The 13,130-nt window shown below is 33.2% G+C and overlaps 2 long non-coding RNA genes across 2 annotated transcripts; both read left to right on the top strand.

Annotated features, from left to right (window-relative positions):
• The first annotated feature begins 2,428 nt into the window (after window positions 1–2,428).
• On the top strand, window positions 2,429–5,000 carry LOC140013217 (uncharacterized). Its single transcript, XR_011820289.1, has 2 exons — window positions 2,429–2,747; window positions 3,279–5,000. It is a non-coding gene; the product is annotated as an uncharacterized lncRNA (long non-coding RNA).
• Window positions 5,001–9,128: 4,128 nt separating this feature from the next.
• On the top strand, window positions 9,129–12,103 carry LOC140013818 (uncharacterized). The gene is made up of 2 exons (XR_011820634.1): window positions 9,129–10,745; window positions 11,265–12,103. It is a non-coding gene; the product is annotated as an uncharacterized lncRNA (long non-coding RNA).
• The last annotated feature ends 1,027 nt before the right edge of the window (window positions 12,104–13,130 follow it).

Raw genomic sequence — 13,130 nt, 5'->3', positions numbered from 1 at the left:
TCTGCAAAATTTCCGACCAAATGGCCAGAACTTCGTTGGAAAAATTTTCGGTGATTTTTTAGTTCAACTATTTACATCTACTAACTCCTTTCATCATTTAACACGCTTGTAGCGTCAAAATCATCTTGAAAGCATTGTATTTTTGTACAAAAAGAAACAAGTTCAAAGAAAAAAAAACTCACATCTCAACTTTCTACTTTTCACAAAGAAAACTCAACAAAGTTTCATAAAAGTTCATACCAATGACCTACATGGATCTAAAAGGGAAAGAAACATGACAAATCTTAGGCCAAAACATCCCAAAAGAAATCACCCTTATCAACTAAGAAATGGAAGAAAAAATTTCAAAAAAAAAACTAGACAAATATCATATAAAACAAAAGAAAATTATCAAGTAAGGTTACCTAAAACTCCTCTAACGGTTTCAAGTCAGAATAAACCGTGATACACTACCAAAGTTTGAAATTCGTGAAGTTCTTCTTGTTGAAATGAAGAGTTTTGGGTTTCAAGAAATGGCGAATGCGCGACATTGATCGAGAATTTCACAGCTTTAGAGAGGTTTTCTCCAGAATTTTTCAATAGAAGACGTTCTCTACTATGATTATAGAGTTAGTAGACAAAAAAGATCTAGCTAAATCTCCCTAAATCGAGTGAGAAAATTGATTTGAACAAGGCTGGTTCACCAGCTTGTTCATCACTTTTTTCCAGAATTCTTGCTCTTTTTTCTCTCCCCTACCCCAAATCTTGTGCAATTGCTTATCTAGCTAATATCCTTTCTACAATTGCTTATACCTTTAAGTGTTTGGACTACAGGTCCAAAAACTTTTCTTTTAGCCAATAAGTCTAATTTGGACTGAATAGTATCTTTCCATTTCGATAAATCATTTCTTCGCTGACAGTTATCAACCGATCAAAGTTCATGATCCTCATCTTCTTTCATAATTTCAAGTGCTATATTACATGCAAAAATATCATCAACAATTATTTTCTTTCGGTTCCAATTTTTTTCTGTAGTGACAAAATTTGTTGAAGTTTCAATAATTTCATCCTCCTCAAGGGTATGCTCTTCAGGAGGTTGAATTTTGTCATTTGCAGTATTTTGAAATCTATGATCAATTAGTGACTCCTTAATTTTATTGTTATTTAATTATCTTTTCTTTCAAGAATTTTTATCTTTAGAACCAAGAGGTCTTCCATGCTTCAAACACGCTTTAGATTCATTAGCACTTGTAATTTGTCCTTTTGAGATATCAATTTTAATTGGAGCATTTTCTACAGAAATATATGATTTAGTGACTCTTTTGGCTTTACTAAAAGCATCTAGTAATTGATTTGCAATGTCTTGCAAATAAATAATCTTTTAAACTTCTAATTCACATTATTTTGTACACGAATCAAGGAAATTTAATGATAATTTTCAAATGATTTTCTTTTTCGATTGATCCTTTTCTCCCTATGAAGTCAAAAAATATGATTCATCAAAATGAAAATCTAAAAATCTTACAATAAATAAATCACCAGTAAATAGTTCAACATATTTAATTATAGAAGGTGATTCATACTCGACATATATCTCCAATCTTTGTTGGGGGCCCAATTTAGTATCTTGGGGTGGTGCAATTGAAATATAGACTACACAACCAAAAGTTCTCAAATGAAAAATACTGGGCGTATCACCAAACGCTAATTGAAGGGGGGGAATAAATATTATAACTTGTCGATCTAATTCTCACAAGTGTTGCTGCATGTAATATGGCATGTCCCCAAGTAGAAGGTGAGAGTTTAGATCTCATTAGCAATGGTCTAGCAATTAATTGTAACCGTTTAATAAATGATTCGGCTAGACCATTTTGTGTGTGAATATAAGTTACAGGATGTTCAACAGTTATTCCAATTGACATGCAATAATCATAAAAAACATGTGATGAATATTCACCAGTATTATTTAGACGAATTCTCTTAATTGGATAATCAGAAAATTGTGCTCGCAATTTAATTATTTGAGCAAGCAATCTCGCAAACGCCAAGTTGGGAGTAGATAATAAACATACATGTGACCATCTTGTTGATGCATTAATTAGCACCATAAAATATCTGAATGGTCCAAATGGTGGATTTACATGACCACATATATCACCATGAATTTATTCTAAAAATGCAGGAAATTCAATTCCTACTTTGGATGCTGATGGTTTAATACTCCCTCTGTCCCGCAAAGCCTGTCGCACTTCGGGAACATCGCCTTTTATGCACAGTAACATCCACTTATCTGTAAACTCGTTTGTTCCAAGTTTGCCCTTTACATTTCATTGACTCGTCCAAGAAACAAATGGGTCAAAGTAGGACCCATAAAAAAGCACACCTTTGTTTCAGCCACAAAAAATTGGTTTCCTTATCAAAATTTTCTTCATTCAAGAAACAAATGGGCCAAAACGGGACCCACCAAAAAGCACTCTTTTGTTTCAACCACAAAAAATTGGTTTCCTTATCAAAATCGTCTTATAGCAAAAATTAGTTTCCTTATCAAAATCTTCTTCTTTGATTCTCTGTATTAGCCATTCAATTGCTGCAAATTAAACTACAATAATTTCTCTGAAACAACTACAAATTCCCTCTTCTCATACTCCATATTCACTTGAAAGTCTTCGCCTTTGATTACAATTTTGGTGCTCCAGTTTGAGAGAGAAGCATTGGAAGGATACGAAGTAAATTTCTAATCCAGAGTTGATAACAATTGAGATTGAAAGGTTAGTTAATTGTCTTTTATTCTTTCTTTTTAATGGATTTTTTTTCTATTTTCTCATGTAAGAAAGGCTAGATCTTTTAAACTTTTTCAATGTTTATTTATTGATTATTTTTTCTATAATTTCTTAAAGTTTGTCGCTAAATTATTTACTAAAAATTTGGGTTTTGGTGGATTGCTCCAAAAACAAAGTCTTGAAATGTCTATTTTAAATTATATAATGGAATTTTACCACTAAATTGTACCTTTATATATGAAGTCCGTTTCTTTTTTTTTTTTTTTTACATTCTGTTTCTTCTTTTTTACACCCTATTTCAGATGTGACTTTTAAAAGAAATATGGATACTTTGAATGATTTTGAAACTAACAATTCTACGAAGAGATTAATTAATCAAGAAAGGCAAATGATTTTTGAAGCTTTATGACAAGAAAGTAATGCCGGTAAAGGGAACGATCAGGAATGTTGCAAGTCTATTTAAAACAAGTGTTAGGACAGTCCATAGAATTTGGAAGCTAGCAGCAATTACTTTTACAGATGGAAGAGTTGATGTGTCACTCAGATTTCCTAAAAGATGTGGAAGAAAACGAGTGGAGATTGATTTTACTTTGATCATGGCAATTCCTCTTCGACACCGGACAAACATCTGGTCACTTTCCAGTGAAATGAAAGTGCCCAAATCAACCCTTCACCGATGAATTAAAGAAGGTGTTATAAGGCCACACTCAAATGTACTCAAACCACAATTGACATATCAGAATAAACAAGTAAGGCATAACTTTTGCTTGTCAATGCTTGAACCAGAAAGTCTCAATACCAATCCAATGTTTATGAGTATGTTTAATGTTGTGCATATTGATGAAAAGTGGTTTTACATGACTAAAGAATATGAAAAGTATTATCTTCCTCATTAAGAAGAGCAACCTCTTAGGACATGTAAGAGCAAAAAGTTCATTGTGAAAGTTATGTTCCTAGCTACTATTGCTTGACGACATTTTGATTGCTTTGGTAACCCAACATTTGATGGGAAAGTTGGGATTTTCTCTTTTGCATTCAAAGAACCAGCAAAGAGGAGTAGTAAAATCGTATGGCAGGTATATTAGAGACTAAGCCAATATTTTCAATGACTAAGGAAGTGTATAGGAGATGTTTAATTGAACAAGTTTTGCCTGCAATACATGCTAAATGGCCACGGGATGGTGGTAGTGTTACTGAAATTTTGATCAAACAGGATAATGCAAAACCACATAAGGATCCCACTGATCCTGAATTTATTGAAGTTGCTTCTAGGGACGGATTTGATATTCACTTGTCATTTCAGCCTCCTAACATTCCGAACATGAATGTCCTTGACTTAGGATATTTTAGAGCTATACAATCCTTGCAACATCAAGAAGCACCCATGTCAATTGATGAGCTAATTCTTGCTGTGGAAAAGTCATTTGATCAATTATCAAGTGAAAGTCTGAACAATGTTTTCTTAACATTATAATCATGTGTGGTAGAAGTGATGAAAAATTTTGGGGGAAATAACTATAAAGTGCCACACATTGGGAGGCACCATTTAATGAAGAAGGTTGTCTTTCACTACATATAGAATGTGAAAAAGAACTTGTGAATCAAGTTCTAAGTCATATGCAAGCATGATTATCTTCACTGGACAGGTCAGATTTTATGAAGCTTTTTTGTTCTTTAAGATTTTTTATCTCCAACTTCTTGTATGTATGGTTGTTTAAACTAACTAGTGTTCTTTCTTTTTATATTTGTAGGTATTTAGACTGTACTAATTATGTTTTTTGAACAAAATGGTATGGGTGTTCTAATGTGCAAAATGCACATGTACTCAATGTTCATTTGTTTAGCTATTCTTGTTCACCTTGGTCTGGAGCATCTTTATTTGTTGTTTTTCACTAAGTTATGTCCTATCTCATCTTTTGGCAAATGGTTGAAGTAAAGCAATCCAAGCCTTTTGATTTTGTGGTGCAAGCTTTTGATTGGGCAAAGAATATAGAAGCACTTTTATGTACTAGTGGTTTTTGGATTGATTGCTTGTATTTCAGTTTACAAGATTTTAGAATAGCTCTGTGAAGTTAGCTTGATGTTAGTAGTAGTAGTATGACTTTTGTACAAAAGGGAAAATATGCAATGCTGAGTGAAGCTGTGTACATGTATAGACATTGGAGTACTACTTTTGTTGGAGTTTTTGAAACTATCCATAGCCTTATTCCATAAAGTGGAAATCTTGCATTGGTTTGCATTCTTTTGCTCTTTGGTTGGTAGAATATCTGTTTTTGCATTTTGGAATATTAAAGAAAAATGCGTAGAACTAACACTTCCATAGACTACATTTTAATAAAATTTAGTAGTGAGTGTAGTTGTTTTTTTCTCCAACTAGAATAACATGCCCTTATTATTTTGCTCGTTTAGTTTTTGGGTCAATCTAAAATTATTCACCTATTTTTACACTATTTTCTTGCTTTCAATATGGATTTTTTTTGTGAAAGTTGATCATTCTTAACAATTTAGTGCATATGAAAATAATTTAAAAATTGAAAGCTTTCAAAAGAAAATCACTAATTAAGTCATCTCAATATTCTATTTATGGCAAAAAATCAAAATTATCCTCTTGATAACAAAACCAGTCTTCAATTGGATTTTGAAAGAGCCATATACACTTTCTTGGTGATGAATTTGGCTGGAGTCGGAACCAAGAATTTTGCTAGAGCCGAAAGTCAAACATAGTACAGGTTGGGACATTTGGATGTCCTTTGGGACCATACATCAATTTGTGGGCCAACTAGCACATGCATTATCACATCATTAGTGGAGAGTGGAAATGGGACTTCACAGTTTAAACTAGTTTGAAATGTTAAACATGTCAAACATTTTGGGACAGTTCAAAAAAGAAAGTATGACACTTTCAATGGAATGGAGGGAGTAATTAATTTTCTTTGAGTGCAAGCAACACATGAGAATTCATTAAAATTTAACACTTTTTGACCTTTTAATGAATGACCATATGAATTTTTTATTATTCGCGTCATCATTATGGAACCAGGATGTCCAAGGCAAATCATGCCAAATCATAAAGTCATTGGAATACTATACTTCTAGTCTACTAGGTGATGTATTTTAGTTGCACTTATTTTTGTATAATATAAGTTAGAGGAAAGTGAAGGCAACTTTTCTAAAACATATTTCTTTTCGAAAGTAATATTTGTAATTAATAAATATTCACCATTTGTCTCATTCATGGTTTTGATATGATATCCATTTCGACAGATATCTTTAAAACTTGACAAATTTTTTCGAAACTTAGTAAAGAGTAGTGCATTATTGATCGCAATTTTAGTTCATTTAGGGAGAAATATAGTGGTTTTTCCAGAGGTTTCAATCAATTTGGCACTACCACATATAGTATTGACATTTATTTTCTCCATATCCAAATGGAAAAAATACTTTTTATGTTTAAATATGGTGTGCATAGTTGCACTATCAATGATACAAATGTCATCATCACCATTATTTAATTCCAAATATTTGGCATCCATTTCTTCTTCAGGAAGAAATAACAAAGAAAATAAAAATAAACATTAATAAAGTCCATAAATTACATAACTCATAAAGTAAATTACATAAAGATGTGAAAATAATAAAAGAACCAAAATTTAAACATTTATTGTGTATTTGTCACATCATTTTACATCTTCAGGATGGTCATTTTGCATTTTCAAGAAGTGCAAAGAAATCGGCCACCTCAAGATGTGTTAAATCAGTATAGACATCATCATCATCACAAATATTCTTTTGATGGATGAAATTTGTCTCGCCATTTTATCTTTTCTTTTCAATGATGCCTAGTAAAGTTCAACAAGATATTCCGCCGTACAATAGGTATGGGACTAATGGCCTTCCATGTCACATATGTAGCATTTATCTTCATGGTTTTTCTTCTCATTATTTTTCTTGTCAACCAACTTCTAGCGGTTATTTTGTTTCTTACCGTGATTATGGTCATGGTGATAAGACATATATTTACCATGACCGCGTCCACGACCTCAACCATGGCCACGTCCACGGCCTCTTCCACGACCATTGTCATGTCTAGAATGTGAAGATTGAGTTACATTCACTTCAAAGAATGGATTAGCACCTATTGATCAAAACTCATGATTTTTCAATAATAATTCATTATTTTGTTTAGCTAGCAAAAGACATGCAATAAGTTCTTAATATCTTTTGAATCCTTTCTCTCGATATTACTGCTGCAGAAGCACATTCAAGACATGAAAAGTGGAAAATATTTTTTCTAACATATCCTCATCAGTTACATTTTCATCACATAATTTTAATTGAGAGGTAATTCTGAACATGACTGAATTATATTCACTAATGGTTTTGAAATCTTACAACTGTAGATGAAACTAAGGTTTGCAAAATTGGGATCCTATATAGGATCGATTTTAGTTTCACAAGATCGGATCGTAGGTTCGTAAGATCCCAACAAAAATTCCCAAATTAACTAAATTAATTAATTTGAAATTCATATATAGCTTTGTACAACCTAAATGATATCAACTAAGTAAATTATTAATAAACATATAGCATTTTTTACCTATAGTTTGACAAAAAATAAAGAAGAAGATGAATATAAATAGTTATAAATTATGATTACAAGTCTTAAAAGTAAATGCTTTACAGTTTACACAACAATAATTTCAAATATAAGATAATCATTAATCTCCACCAATAATAAAAAGTCATAACTTTCAAATCTAAGATCTCCAACATTAAAATTAGTAATTATTTACGTATCTCAATTATTTTTAGATCTTTTTGACTTCCAGTAAAACCAAGACTTCAAGTAAAATCCAGACCAACATAGAAGAATAAACACCATTAACAGATTATTAGTAAAACAAAGTGTTGATTTTGATCCCTATTTTTTGATATTTACAAAACAAATGGACAGTACTAATATCCCCTCAAAGATCTTTTCAACAATGAAACAAATCAGATTCAAAGATTAAGTACAATTAAAAGAGACAAAGAGTGCTGAAAGCTGTTGGACGCTCGTGAAGACTGGATCGGACGTCCGATAATCATTGCGCAACTTCGGACACATGAAGAACTCCACCACCGGACGTCCGAAGGAAATAAGACATTTTCCCTGGCTCACTGACCTCGATCGGATGTCCGATAGGATCGTTTAAATTTGACGAAACCTGTAGGACGCTCACAAAGATAATACCGGACGTCCGATAGAATTGAAGAAGATTTTGCAAACTCACTGCCTGCTGTCGAACGCATGCTTGGATAGTACCGGACGTCCGATACTCCAATGGCTAGTTGACTGTTCAGCTGCTTTCTATCTGTTGGAAGCATTAATAAATCACCTTTTTGGTCTCCTATAAATAGAGCATGGTCAGAATTTTCAAATAACTTTTGCACACTGAAGATATAAAAGATCTAGAGTAGTTTTAGTAAAAAAACACTCTCCAAGGAAAATTTGTAGTTTTAGTGGTGTGAGGTTCATTGTAAACTTTTCATTTGTGAGTGAGCTCTGTGAGGGTTGTCCTGAGTGATAGCAAAACTTTCTAATTTGATCGAGTGGAGTTCGGGGTAAGGAGGAAGTGAACTTTCTTTTGTATACAAGAGTGATTGTAATTCATCAATTTGAAGAAATTTGTTTGAATTAATCTACAATCTCAAGGGGAGTTGGGTAGTTAATTGGTTTGCGATTCTTTCCTTTTTATTTACTTATTGTTACATTTGTGATCTTTACATTGCTTATCTCTTCTACTTCTCTCAAGTGATTTTGTTCATTCATTAATTGATTCATTGTGTGATCACTTAGAAAAGAGGGTAAATTTCATATTGAGGAAAAAGTGTCATAACTTAATTAGGTTTTTAATCAACCTAATTTACCCCTCTTAAGTTGTCTTCAATCCTTACAATTGGTATCAGAGTTTGGTCTCCTAGAGATTAAGCTCAAGCGATTTAGGAGTAAATATGACAACCAACAATGCCATATTTTTTGAAGGACAAACTGCTATTAGACCTCCAATGTTTAATGGATCAAATTATGTGAGTTGGAAAGAAAGAATAATTATTTCTTACAATTGATTGATATTGAATTGTGGTTTATTGTTAATGAAGGTCCATATGATGCCTCTCTTATAGATGAAAATACTCATAGATCTATACCAAAAACAAGAAGTGAATTGATTGTTGTGGATAGAGCTCATCTCACCTTAAATGCAAAAGCCATGAATGTGTATATTGTGCTTTAGATTCAAATGAATCCATTAGGGTCAAAGGGTGTAAGTCCGCTAAAGAAATCTAGGACAAATTTAGAGAAGTTTATGAAAGAAGTGAGAATGTGAGAGAACAAAAGAAGTCTATTCTGGTTATCAAGTATGAATCGTTCAAGATGGAATCTCATGAAAACATTGATAAGATGTATTGTAGATTCAATGATTTCATTAAGAACTTACAAGTGCTGGAAAAGGAATACTCTCTAGGTGAGAAAAACAAAAAAAATTCTGAATACTTTATCAAAGAATTGAGAGAGTAAAGTGACTGCCATTGAAGAAACTAGAGATCTAAATTCCTTACCTATTGAATTTCTTATTAATTTTCTAACCTCTTATGAGCTGAAGTTTAAGTTCAAAGTGTAAGAGGAAGAGGATGCGAAAGTAAGAAGGAGCATTGCTCTTAAGGCATCTCAAGATGAAAATGATTCTGCCTCTCTAGATGAAGAAGATGCGGAAGCTGATGATAGTGATCTAGCTCTCATCACAAAAAATTTCAAGAGAATCCTCAACAAACGAAGGTTCAGAAAAGGAGAAAACAGCAACTCATTCCCAAATCAGTTTAGCAATACAAGAAACAAAGGGAAGCAAGAGTTCAATAAAAAATAAATTGATAAATGCTTTGAATGCAGCCAACCTGGATACTACGTGAGTGAGTGTCCAATGAAGAAGAGGAAAGCTGAAAGAGAACCAAGATTCAACAACTTTCAATGAGTGAAATGAGTGAAACTCCGATGGTGAAATTGAAGAGGAAGAAGAATCTACTCAATTGGCTTTCATGGCCATTGGAGATGATAAGATAACAACTTCTAACCCTCAATTTGAAAGTGATGATGAAAGTGATGATGATCTTGTCTCTTTCATTGAAAAATTACATGATAGTTTGAAAAATTCTTATACTAGAAACAAGGAACTAAAACACAAAATTAGTTTTCTTCTTCAAAATAATGCACGTCTTTTTCAAGAAAATAAAAAATTGAAAACTAAAAATGATTGTTCGAAAAAGGGTGAGATTGATCTACAAAATGAGTTTGATAGAAAAAAAGGCTTTGTGAAATGTTTAAAAATGAACAAGGTGATTTGAAAAAAAGAATGGATAATTTAAATAGTTTGCTCCAACATAAAAACAAAACTGCTTTCAAGGAAATGAAACAAAAACTTATTTTGGCACTCATGAGAATAAATTAAATTCTGCTGCAAATGATTTTGTAAGATTTATTAAACCTGATTTTGCAAATAACTCTTTGGTTATGTGTAATTTTTGTTTTCAAAAAGAATATATAAAAAGTGATTGCTATGTGAGGAAAAACATAAGAAGAAGCATGAAATGCATGTGGATAGTTAGACATGATGTTAACTCTCAAAGACCCAAATATCTTGATTGAGAATGGTTTTAAAAAAATTGGATATTTTTTTTTGGTTGAGAATGTTTTTAAAAGGGGTATTGTGAATACCACTTTTTTCTCTAAACAATATTCAAATGATCTTCTATTTGTACATATATATGTGAATGATATTATTTTTGATGCTATTAATGAGTGTTTGTACAAGGATTTTTTCCTCTATGATACTAAATGAGTTTGAGATGGGTATGATGGGAGTTTGAATTTTTTCCTTGGACTTCGAGTACTTCAAACTCAAGAAGGTACGAAAATTGATGAGAAGAAATACAAAGATATGATCGCTACAGGTATTTTGTGATACTTTTGATATTTCTGATGTTCTGAACTAAGTTTCCTTTGATGGTTTTTGAATGACTAATGAATGTTGGTTGATATGAATGTTTGTCTCATTGATGTTCATTAATAATTTTTGATATCTTTTGATGTTATTCTTCTGTTATTGGCTGATGATGGTTGCCACTACTATTTTTTTTATGGCAATTACTTTCTACTTTTATGATAACAAAAAGGGGGAGAAATTACAAAATGGATGCTGGTTTAGGATGCTATGAGTAAGGGGGAGTTCATTTGATAATATTATATGATGTACTTAATGATTTTGGATGTTATGAGTAAGGGGGAGTTTCTACTCATTTTCCTTTCTTCCATCCATTGTTTTGTCATCATCAAAAAGAGGGAGAATGTTAATCTTGATCCTTATCTTTTGATATTTACAAAACAAATGGATAGTATTAATATTGTTTATCTCAATTCATATCTTTTGATGATTACAAAACAATTGGATGTTTCTAATACTTTTTGTACAGATCCTTTTCAGAAATAAACCAAACAGGTATGTGGAGTTAAAGCAGAAAAAGAAGATCAGAAAGGAATGAAGTATGCTGAGGATGATGTCGGACGCACAAAAGGAAAGTATCGGACGTCCGACATTCTTTGAGCATCTTCGGACGAGTAAAGAACTCAGACTCGGACGTCCGAAGAAGACAAGCCAGGAGTTACTCTATTACTAATTAGGTTCGGACGCTCAACACCTGTGTATCGGACGTCCGACAAACGTTGCTGATCTTCGGACACAACACTCTGGATGCATCGGCCGTCCGAAGGAATTGAAGAAGAAAGTCCAAGTATTCATCCTACCCTCGGACGCATGATCGGACGTCCTAAGGGACTCGAGAAAACTTCCAGAACTCATTTATATCGTTCGGACGCATAAAAACCAAGCATCGGACGTCCGACAGCACCAACGGCTAGTTGACTCTTCAGCTGCCTTCTACCCGTTGACAGCATTAATTGAGGAATTCTCTGGTCTCCTATAAAAGGAACAAAGTCAACCACCTCAAAAGAACTTGGCACATCAAGCCTACATCAGATTGTGAGTGATTCAAGTGATAGAATACTCAAAAGAAACATTTGTATTCCTTGCATGTGCAATCATCGTGCAGTTGTTTTTCAAGTGTGACATAGCTTCTTCAATAGTGTAGCACAGTGAGGGTTTGCGAGTGTTTGTAAAACTTCCTTGCTTGACCAAGTGTGATTTGGGGCAAGAAGGAAGTGATCCCTTCCTTGTACACATAAGATTGGTTGCAAGTCTATTCAGCTTGAAGTAACTTGGTATATAATAGTGGTGTTCAAACCTCAGTTGTGTTTGAAGCTTGGTTTGGTTCTTTACTCTTATTTACTGCTTTTCTATATAAACTGTTCTTCTCTCCATCTCACTAATACCTGTGCTATTGTATTATCTTGTTCATTGGAAGGCATTTGGGAAAAAGAAAGGCTGTCTGTTCAAAAAGGTAGAATATTTATTAGCAGGTTTTTGAAAACCTAATTCACCCCCCCTCTTAGGTTGTCCTCGATCCTTACAAATATCCCCTCAAAGATCTTTTCAACAATGAAATAAATCAGGTTCAAAAATTAAGTACAATTGAAAGAGACAAAGAGTGCTGAAAGCTGTCGGACGCTTGTGAAGACTGGATCGGATATCCGATAATTATTGCGTAACTTCGGACGCATGAAGAACTCCACCACCGGACGTCTAAAGGAAATAAAACATTTCCCCTGGCTCACTGACCTCGATCGGACGCAAGCATCAGATGTCCGATAGAATCGTTCGAATTCGACGAAACCTGTCAGACGTTCACAAAGACAATACCGGATGTCCGATAGAATTGAAGAAGATTTTGCAAACTCACTGCCTGCTGTTGGACGCATGCTTGTACCGGACGTCCGATACTCCAACGGTTAGTTGACTGTTCAGTTACTTTCTATCCATTAGAAGCATTAATGAAACACTTTCTTGGTCTCCTATAAATAGAGTATGGTCAGAATTTTCAAATAACTTTTGCACACTGAAGATACAAAAGATTTAGAGTAGTTTTAGTGAGAAAACACTCTCAAAGGAAGATTTGTAGTCTTAGTGGTGTGAGGTTCGTTGTAAGCTTTTCATTTGTGAGTGAATACTTCATGAGTGTAGCTCTGTGAGGTTGTCCTGAGGGATAATAAAACTTTCTAACTTGACCGAGTAGAGTTCGGGGCAAGGAAGAGGTGAACCTTCCTTTGTACACAAGAGTGATTGTAATTGATATACTTGAAAAAGCTTGTTTGAATTAATCTACAACCTCAAGAGGAGTTTGATAGTTAATTGGTTTGCAATTCTTTCCTTTTTTATTTACTTA

This window comes from Coffea arabica, chromosome 8c (genome assembly GCF_036785885.1).
Source record: "Coffea arabica cultivar ET-39 chromosome 8c, Coffea Arabica ET-39 HiFi, whole genome shotgun sequence".
In the NCBI taxonomy this organism is placed as follows: domain Eukaryota; kingdom Viridiplantae; phylum Streptophyta; class Magnoliopsida; order Gentianales; family Rubiaceae; genus Coffea; species Coffea arabica.
This window is presented reverse-complemented; position numbering and strand designations above follow the sequence as displayed.